Source organism: Lolium rigidum, chromosome 4 (assembly GCF_022539505.1).
Source record: "Lolium rigidum isolate FL_2022 chromosome 4, APGP_CSIRO_Lrig_0.1, whole genome shotgun sequence".
In the NCBI taxonomy this organism is placed as follows: Eukaryota; Viridiplantae; Streptophyta; class Magnoliopsida; order Poales; family Poaceae; genus Lolium; species Lolium rigidum.
In genome coordinates, this window is record NC_061511.1 from 130,645,740 (window position 1) to 130,655,766 (window position 10,027).

Consider the following 10,027-nt stretch of genomic DNA (forward strand, 5'->3'; position numbering starts at 1 on the left):
GTTGATCTTTCATGCACTCTAAGGTTATTTAAATATGAACATTGAATTGTGGAGCTTGTTAACTCCGGCATTGAGGGTTCGTGTAATCCTACGCAATGGTGTTCATCATCCAACAAGAGTGTAGAGTATGCATTTATCTATTCTGTTATGTGATCAATGTTGAGAGTGTCCACTAGTGAAAGTCTATTCCCTAGGCCTTGTTCCTAAATATCGCTATCGCTGCTTGTTTCTTGTTTTCTTTGCGTTACTACTGCTACCATATTACCACCATCAACCACACGCCAGCAAGCTATTTTCTGGCGCCATTACTACTGCTCATATTCATTCATACCACCTGTATTTCACTATCTCTTCGCCGAACTAGTGCACCTATACATCTGACAAGTGTATTAGGTGTGTTGGGGACACAAGAGACTTCTTGCTTTGTGGTTGCGGGGTTGCATGAGAGGGATATCTTTGACCTCTTCCTCCCTGAGTTCGATAAACCTTGGGTGATCCACTTAAGGGAAACTTGCTGCTGTTCTACAAACCTCTACTCTTGGAGGCCCAACACTGTCTACAAGAATAGAAGCTCCCGTAGACATCACTACCTCGTCGATTTCCGAGAACTAAAGGACAGACCTGCCAATTGGCACCGGAAACGCAAACGGGAGGATCCAGATGACATTTACAATGAAACAGAGCGTCCTTGGAACATTGCACAGCTACGTCCTTTCCACACTTAGCATAAGATTACATACTTTGTAACAACATTATACATGATCAATGAAATAAAGCCTTTGGTTCACTCTATGAGTCATTTACCTCCTTTACTTGTTCATTTTTAGATCGTGTATGTTTTTCGACTAAAACCGCAGAGCTGGATGTTTCCGCCTAGGCGTGTATGATAGTTGTGATTTTTCAAAAATCGTCCTTTAGGACGTAAGCTTAAGTTTTCTGATGGAAATCTTTTCTGTTGCGAGTTCGTGGATTCCTAGTAGCGATTTCCGGCACCTGGGCTGGGGGATTGTTTCCACGGTTATTGACGGATTGCCATTGGGCTTCGTCGCCGCTGGCGAGCGTCTCCGGCTAAAGGTCTTCCGGCTCGTGGAAGGTCAAGTGAGTAAGCCGGAAAACATGAAAATCAGCACTTGCTTTCCAACAAAAACGAAACATGCAAATAATGTCAAGGATCGCAGGATAAGTTGTTTCCGCACATGCATAGCTGTTTCGTCCCTAACTACTTAAGAATTTAAGTTATATTACAAACCCACTCCGGGGCCAAAATGATGCAACACTGTTTCATTGTTTCGCAGGAATTCTACGCGGAGGAATGCTCTTCCTCAGATTCCACATAGGCGGAGCCGTCGCCGGAGTCCTTGCCGGAGTCGCCATCGGAGAAGTCTTCGGATTGGTCGGCGCTTGATCCGGAACCCTCTACGTCGACCTCCTCGGCGTCTTCCTCCTCATCTTCCGCATCCGAGAAGCCCTTGGGGAGATCATACTTGTTATACCGAACGAGTGATTAACTCGCCCAACAAAGATGCGATCAAACCCTTTGGTTTCCGCGAGGATGGCGCGCATGTTGGTACCCTTAGGAGTATCACACGCAACATCCGCGAACTTCATGGTGGGGAAGTGCGCCTTGTAGGTGGCCAAGACAAGGGAGGCGACTCCGCGAGCAGAAGATTCTTGCCAATCCTTGACAAGTTCCGGCACTTGCTTCATCGACTCTGGACATAGTGTCAATCACGGTGGTCTTAGCCCTTTTCAAAGACAGAGATTTGGCGATTCCGCGACACGCTTCGAAAAGCTCGTCGATGGAACTCCGCGCTTCATCATATGCTTCCGTCCTCTTGAGGTTTGAGTCCTTGGACCATTCAAACCCAAGACTTGCTGCGAACAAAGGGATCAGTTCCTTCGCGGACACAAGCAACATATGATAAAGTCGGAACTGCAACGACAAAGAATGCTTACGGAAGATCATCTTGTCAATAGCCTCCGCCTCTGCTTCTTGAACTTTATTTTTTGCCACTAAGGAGGTTACCCTTTGATGGCTCTTCTTTAGTTTCTCAGCAAGTTCCGCCAGGTCATGGGCGTGCTTCTTGGAGAGCTCCTTCCTCGCCAAGTTTTCCTTCTCGGAGGAATCCTTGATAAAGTTCTTGAGGGATTCGTTCTCCGCCTCGAGCACTTTGACTTTGGCGGACAGCTCATCAAAGGTGGAGTGCTTGGCAGTCTCTTCTGTAGGCGGAAAAGTCACAACATGTCATGCGTCATGAAAAATTATAGCAACATACATATCCAACTCGGAGTTCGTACCCTGAAGGCGGGTCTCCAAGCGATTAATAGCTTTCTGGCTATTTTCCGCATTCTGGCGTAGCCCCTCAATCTCTGTTATTTGCTCCAGCACGTGGGTGCGCAGATCTTCGTGCAGCTTCCGCGTGTTCTGAGAAGCAGACAAGAGTTAGTCGGATATTCAAAATTCTGGGGGCTGACGAGGAGTTCAAAGTCTTGGAGGAGTAAAATTTTAAATTTCCGCCTAAGGTACATATTGAAGAAAGCATCGGCTAACACATGTTACACGGAAAAATGTCTAACCCAATGCTTGGGGGCTAGTGTTACCTGGCGCACATCCTTATGCTTAGCAAAGAAGACCTTGAGATCACTCTCGAGGTCGGAGAGCTCCTTCATTTCCGTGTCTGCAGGCCCCCACACCTTCTCCATCATGTCGGAAACTTTCGCGTGGCGTTGGGCAAGGGTAAGCTTTTGCAGAGACGGAGTAGGTTGAGGGTCAGCTTGGAGCGTGCTGGTAGCATGAATCAGTTGCACCTTCTGCTCATACTGCTAAGGTGTAGGTTCGGCGGAGGTGGCAGTTGGTTGCTCAGGCGGAGGCGTAGACGAGGATGCGCCCTTTCCGGAACCACCATGGCCAGTTGGGTCTTCAGGAAGGTCATCAATGTTGATGACGTCCTTGGGATCCGGTTTGGTGGCAGAGGAGGCTTTGGGCGGAACCTCAACCTCTGGCGTAACAGGGATGGAAGCCGGAGATGGCTTGACCTTCTGCTTCAGGGCTCTTGGGGCCCTGGGGGGCTGGCTTCCGGAACTTCTGTAAAAGAAAAAAAGCATAATAGTTAAGTAAGTACTTGCTCGTGATAACAGAAGATTTTGGAATTCGGAAATAGAACACTTACCCGGAAGGTTTAAAGAACTGGTGAATGTCGGGTTGGGCTTTGTTGCTGGTGTCGATGAGCTTGAGGCGCTTCTTCTCCGCCTCTGCCTTCCGGGTAGCCGCGGTGCTAGGCACTTCGCGGGCGCGTTTGGCTGCAGGGCTGGAGGGAGCAGCTCTCTTCCTCTTGGAGGGACGCGGAACCTCAGGAGCTTCCATCTCCGATGCGGCTTCCGGATCCGTGTTGCCCGTGGATGGGACTCGGAGGAGAGTGCCGAGTTCACCTTCCTCGAGGGCTTCGAGCTAAGTTACAGAGCCATCACTTAGACAAAATTGTAAGTACAAAGGAAAACAATGTTCAAGTCGAGATAGTATACCGCGGTCCCGGAGCCGCTGGTGTGGATGTCCTTGTTACACACGTGAACATGTAGTTCACGCGGAATTTTGATGAGGAGCCGGATCCTCTTGTCGATGGCGTCGGCGGAAAGATTGTCCTTCGAAGCGCGCATCGGATCCTCGCGCCCCGTGTAGTGGAACATCAAGCGGTCCCGATGCTGAAGTGGCTGGATCCGCTTGGTGAACCAAGACATGGTGAGGTCCGTTCCCGTCAGGCCCTCCTCTGTGAGCTTGCAAATCCGCCTGACTGCGCGGGTTAGCTATGGTGACTTGGAGAGGTGGGGGCACTGCGTCCATGCCGGAGTTTCGCTGGCAGGGCTGTTCTTGAACGGCGGCAGCTTCCTCTCGCCCGCCGGGTCGGAGACGTCCTTCAAGTAGAAGAAACCTCCGGACCAGTACCGCGCGGATTCGTGGCGGTCGGTAGGGGGGTAGACGCGGCCGGGGCGGAGCATGAAGGTGATGGACCCGCAAGTCGCCAACTCGGAGGTCTGGCGGATCTTCTCCTTCTTGACGGAGAAATAGTATTGGAATAGGGGAAGTTCGGGAGTTACCCGGAGATGTCCCTCGCAGAGAGTGACGTGGTTGCTAATCGCCAGCACGCTGTTTGGCGATATGTTGTGGGGCTGAAGCCCATATTCCTTCATAATTTCCGAGAAGAAATCTGATGGCGGGAAGGAGAAGCCTCGCTCCACTAGCGCCTTAGTCACCACCATCTCGCCTTCTTGAGGGGCTGGAGATAGGGAACCCGGAACTGTACGCCAGCTTCCTGGACGCAGGAAACCTTCCGCCTCGAGGTTCTGCAGCTCCATTTCGGTAGTGGTGCAGGGCCACCATTTTCCTTTGGCTTCGGAGTCTCGCTGACGGGCCTTGGATTTCTTGGCGGCGTTTTCTTCCGCCTTCTGTTCCGCCTGTTCCGCCCCGGAGGTTTTCTCCGGGTTCGCGGAAGTTCCTTCGGCGTCCTTTCCGGAGTCCCTGGTGGGATCCAGTTGGACTGGAATGCAGGGAGGAGGGGCGGAGGAGATGGGGGTCGCCATAATTGGCTCGGAGGTTGGAGGCGGAGTCGCAGAAGACATCTGAAGAAAGAACAGTGGCGGAAAACGGAATTTAGTCGGATCCACATCATCTTCCTAAGAGTCATCCCTTCCAACTACGGCGAAAGATTGAAGCTCGAGAACTCACCGTAATGGATTCCGCGGTGGTCGGGGTCGCCGGCGACGAGGATTTCGCGCGGTGGCTCGCTGAAGCTAAGAACGCGATGAACTGTGCGGCGGCACAACAGCTCCGGCGAGACTCCGGCGGGTTTTCCGGCAGACTCCGGCACGGCGGAGGAAGAGCTCGAGGGCGGCGCTTCGCAGAGAGGTGAAAAGGGGGGTGAATGAGGGTTTGGAGGTTGACGGTGGATATTTATAGGCCGTCGGGAGGAGATTCGTGCTCCGCATCCTGTGGTCGGAACGCAAGCGTCGCACCGTTGGATGCGTGACACGTGTCAAAACCCTAAATGGTAAATATGGCTAAGGATAAGTTACCGCTCAAATCGCGCGAGAATGGCGCCAGAATTGGCGGAACCGTTTGAGTCTTTTGAGATTCCGGGTAAACAGCGCGAAGATAAGCAGTTCTCATTCGCAAGCAGGGGAGTAACCCGTAGACATGTTTTAAACTGTCGATGGGTGAAGTCCCGCAGGATGGGAGGGTTTTTTTGACTAAAAGTTGGGAAAAAAGAAAATGTGAAGTTGGAGTTCTTCAAGTTTCTCCGCGTTACCAACATTGCCGGAGACCATAAGGCGCTAGCAAGGCGGAAACAGGAGGTGAAACTCGGAGAACTCTGGGGGCTACCGTTGTGGGTATACTTCATGGGTGTACCATCGACGAGTGCCTAGATCCGGCGAGCCCGGGTGGCCCATAGATGGCGATGTGGCATGTGGCCCATCGGGCGGCCCGGCTTGCTCGTTGATCCCGAAGGATGAAGTCCGGCCCAGGAGAAGGGAGCCGGATCCGACCTACCTTTGGAGGAACCCGGATCCATGAAGGCCCGATGAGGAACCCGGATCCGGGACGACGTATAGAGGGAGGCGGATCCTTGACGTACACGGCAAGACATAGTTCCGTAGTTAGGCAAACCTGTAATCCGGCTAGGACTCTCCATGTAAACCCTAGATCCGTGCGCCTTTATAAGCCGGATCCCGGGAGCCCTAGAGGCACGACCACAACTCATTGTAACAACGCGAAAGCGCCCAGATAATTCCAGACAAGCAGCAGTAGGCCCCTACTTCTTCTCTCCCTCGTGAGGATCCCTCCTCCGAGGTATCGTCGATTAGGCAACGACACACATAATCCAACAGGGAAGGTTTTTAGCAAGGAGGAGTTGCTTATTATTGTTAAGCTTCATGCACTAGCCACTTGAACCAAAAGTCCGAACTGACGGGAAGACGAGAAGACAAGTCAATACGTGCAGAGAGGCAAAGAGGCAGCGGAAGGCCGGATACACACGGCAGGAGGCTGCTGGGATTTTTTAAAATAAATTGTGAAAACCAGGATTTGAACTCGAGACCTGGGGCTCTGATACCATATTAAGCTTCATGCACTAGCCACTTGAACCAAAAGTCTGAACTGATGGAAAGGGCTAGGCAATCTACTTTGTACACGTCAACAATTATTTCTAAAGCTTGTCATAAAATGGACTGCTTTGCAATAACAGATGGGGTAAATCTGCGTGATGATATATACAGAAATAGCTTGTGGTACATAAATGTCTTCAATAAATTTCATTAATATGTTTGTCCGTTGTTGAAATTATAAGTCTGAAACTCTAAAAATGTTCCAGGTTTATGAGTATATTACTTACGACGAGAATAAGCATATCTCTCTGGCTTCTCTTCCAGGAATGCAAGAGAGGACCATCATCACATCTTCACTGTCAAAAACTGATAGTGTAACTGCTAGGTATTACTCAGTTGCTGTGGCGCAAACAACACATAGCTACATTCGGTGCAAATTCTTGCTACTGATTTGGGATGTTAACTATGGGCTGTGCAAACATACTAGGTTGGAGAATTGGATGGGTTTGTGCTGGAGCAAACATAGCAGCAGCAATAATAAATATCCATGTCAAACTTACAGATTCAGCTCCTGCACCATTCCAAGAAGCTGCATTGATTGCATTAACCAGCACAACAGACTACTCTTAAAACAGTAAGGTTTTCTGTTAATCGTTTATGATTAACTACTCACCATCACATGACTTACCTTGGACAGGACTATGTGGTGTTAAGAGACTTCATTCTTCAATTGCTGAAAAATTACGGTTTCCACATTAGCTTCGAGCCGCAAGGTTTTTTTTTTAAAAAATAAAAAATGAAACTGTGTCTAGGAGGAACTAGACACTTGTTGATATAGTAGAAGCGGGACTTGGCGTGACAATTCCGAAATTCGTCCCTGACAGGAATCGAACTCCGGTCGTTGGGGTGCGCCACTGCGACCCCAACCACTGGGCTAAGCCCACGTCGTCGAGCCGCAAGGTTTAGGGTGTGTTTGGATTGCTACCAAAATATACCTTACCAATTTTTTGGTCATGGCCAAAAGATTGGTCCTTGTTTGGATGGTTGCCAATTTTTTGGTTTGCCAATGCTCCAGTACCAACTCTACTTCATTTTTTTAGCCAATGTTGACCAACTTGTAGGCAAGGAATAGCTCAACCAAAATTTTGGCTAGCCAATATTTTGGTAGGGCAATCTTGGGCACAAACCAAACAAGCCCTTAGTCTTTGTGTTTGCTGAGTTGCCCAAGTCTTGGAAAATTTCAGATGTGAGATAGTTTTACATACTAAACTACTGTTGAAGTATGAGGCACATGTATAATCTGCAATTCAAGCATTTGAATAAACAATTGTTCAGTGAAATGGGAAGTAAAACACAATATTATTTGACGGGCACTTGTTGTTTTATAAGTTCCTTTGCGGACAACAACCCATGTGTTATAAAGAAATACAATTTCTCATGAATGGTTTACTATATTGATTTTCCAGATAATATTGTACTACTATGTTTCATAATTGATAGATAAAGCATTGAATTACAGTAAAATAGTGACTAAGTAGTTACAGAGTGTAAATACACTATGCGCCTTATTACATTCTTAGACTAGAAATCATAATCATGAAATGGTACTGTGCCATGTAAACTTTGTGTGTGATATTTCCATGTACTTGGACCTCTTTCAGTTTCAGTTAATGCCCCGAACTAGCATTCCTTCAAATGTGATACCTGGGCCAAAAGCCAAGATCAATCCCCACTCTTCCCTTATTGCCCCTTTCTTCAGTTCATCCCTCAAATACTCCAACACATAGAAGACTGTGTTGCTGCTCACATTCCCATAGTTCATCAGGGCCTTTCTACTGATCTTGAGTTTATCTGGCTCAAGTTCGAGGCAAACCTCTAGCCTGTTCAATATTGCTGGTCCACCAGGATGCACAGCCCAAAATAAATCATTGAACTCCTTTATGCCAACCTTGTCCATTAGTGTCCTGCAGAACCCTTCTATACGGCTTTCAATCTTTTCTGGCAAATCACGCCCCAGTTTGAAGTCACTCCCTTCCTCTGCGATCTTACCATTAATTACCTTGTCTGTCCCTGGTAGGAACTCCTGCCTTGAGAACTCAAGCTCCAAGAAGGGGTCCTCTTCTGCCCTGATAGGGCTTGCTCCAATAATTGCAGCTGATGCACCATCACCAAACAGGGCAGCACTAACAAGGTCATAAGGGCGATCATGGCTTGGCGGCCGGAAACCTAACACAGTTGTCTCCGCAGCTATTACAAGGACACGGCTCCCTGGATTGTTCTCTGCAATGTCCTTGGCAGTGCGGAGGCCAGCAGCACCCCTGAACAACCAAGGAGGAGAAGGGATGTGCGCACTGTGTTTGGAGGTAGGCCAAGACGAGTTGCCAAGAAAAGATCACCCCCTGGGAGACGAATGTCAGTGGATGAGATGTAGACTAGGTGGGTAATATCAGCTACGGGACGACCCCATTCACCAAGGGCAGCACGAGCTGCAGCAGCACCAAGTTCAAGCACTGCGGCGTTGCAGATGTCAAGACGGGGTGTCAATGTTGGAGTACCCTCTGTCTTCAGCTCTGGGTGCTCATCCAGGAGCTCCTTTGACATGACAGTGTACCTTGTCCTCACTGTGGTGTTATTGCCTGTGAAAGTTGAATCACATGTAAAAAAAATGCATAAATTAGAGGTAGTGATGCAAATCACTACATAAAAAGCTAAATAGGTGTTCTAGTAATTTTCTTAGAAAGAAAGTACAACTGGTGCATAATGATACTTATAGTGTGCACATGCTATTTTTAAGTGGGGGATCTTGTTCTTATTGCACTATTTCCCATTCCACATTATGATAGATACACTATAATAGGTTATGTGCTACTTATTTTCTTAAGCAAAAGTGCAACTAGAATTTGTGAATGAGCTGCGTCAACTATTCCGGGCCAGAGGGAGTAGTAATGATCATGTGAACATTTTAGGTATTGAGTAGAAAATTACCTGTGTTAAATCCATTTCACACCTATGATAATTGATGGTTAAACTAAATTGGCGCCCTAGTGATGCTCTTAGAGCTTAAGTACACATGATGAGTATCGAGTGCTAATTCCATTTGTTTCCTTTAAGAAAAAGTGCAACTGGAGTTTTAATGATCATGCAAACATTTTATTTACCGAGTGAAAGATAATCTGTCTTTCACATTGCACTAATTCTATTTTGCGCAGTCGCTAATTGATGTCATACTAATGCATGGTAGATTTTGTACACTGAGATGCTACAACCAGATGGCAATCCTATTGCAAAACTTATTGGTGTTGATGATATGTTTAAGGAGAGCGAATTACTAGTCTCAGCCGGTGAAAATGAGACGTAAAAAAGGCAATGGCATGAAGGAAGGAAGTAACTCACAGAGGCGCTCGAGCTTTGCCCTGGTGGCGGGATCATCGCAGCTGGTGCCATGGAGGTAGGTCTCCACGAACTTGTCCTGATGCAGCACGTTTTTAGGGAGGGCCTTGCCCAGCGCGAGCAGCTTGGCCTTGCCCCCCGAGCAATGGCTTCTGCCATTGCCCTCCCCGCCGATGTTACCGAGTCCAAGGCCTGGCATTGCTCCTTATGCTATCACTCTTGGTCGAGAAGTTTTCTACTCGTGTGATTTCGTTGTGTGCATGATATGGGTGCTCGACCGGTGCTTTAATAGGGGATGGTTGCCATGGGGGTTGTTTGGTTTTCAGGCTTTGAGTTGAACAAGGATGGCAGGTTGGTTGTACGGAGTAGAACTGGTCATCTCGTTTTCTTCCGTTTTTTATGCAAAGGTGGCTAGGTGATCTTCGTTCGTGTCCCCGTTCTAAAACAGTCTCGTGTTTGTTTTACCTGGAACGTGGTTGATAGAGTCTGTGGGCTGTGTCAGGCACACTACATGAAACGTAGGAGCAGGCTTATATAGTTA

At 48.1% G+C, this 10,027-nt stretch overlaps 2 pseudogenes; one reads left to right on the plus strand and one right to left on the minus strand.

Moving 5' to 3' along the window:
* The window catches only part of LOC124647508, a 29,701-nt pseudogene extending 22,350 nt beyond the window's left edge, over positions 1-7,351 (plus strand).
* A 408-nt stretch (positions 7,352-7,759) lies between these two features.
* On the minus strand, positions 7,760-9,685 carry LOC124705865 (annotated as a pseudogene).
* Between the last annotated feature and the right edge of the window lie 342 nt (positions 9,686-10,027).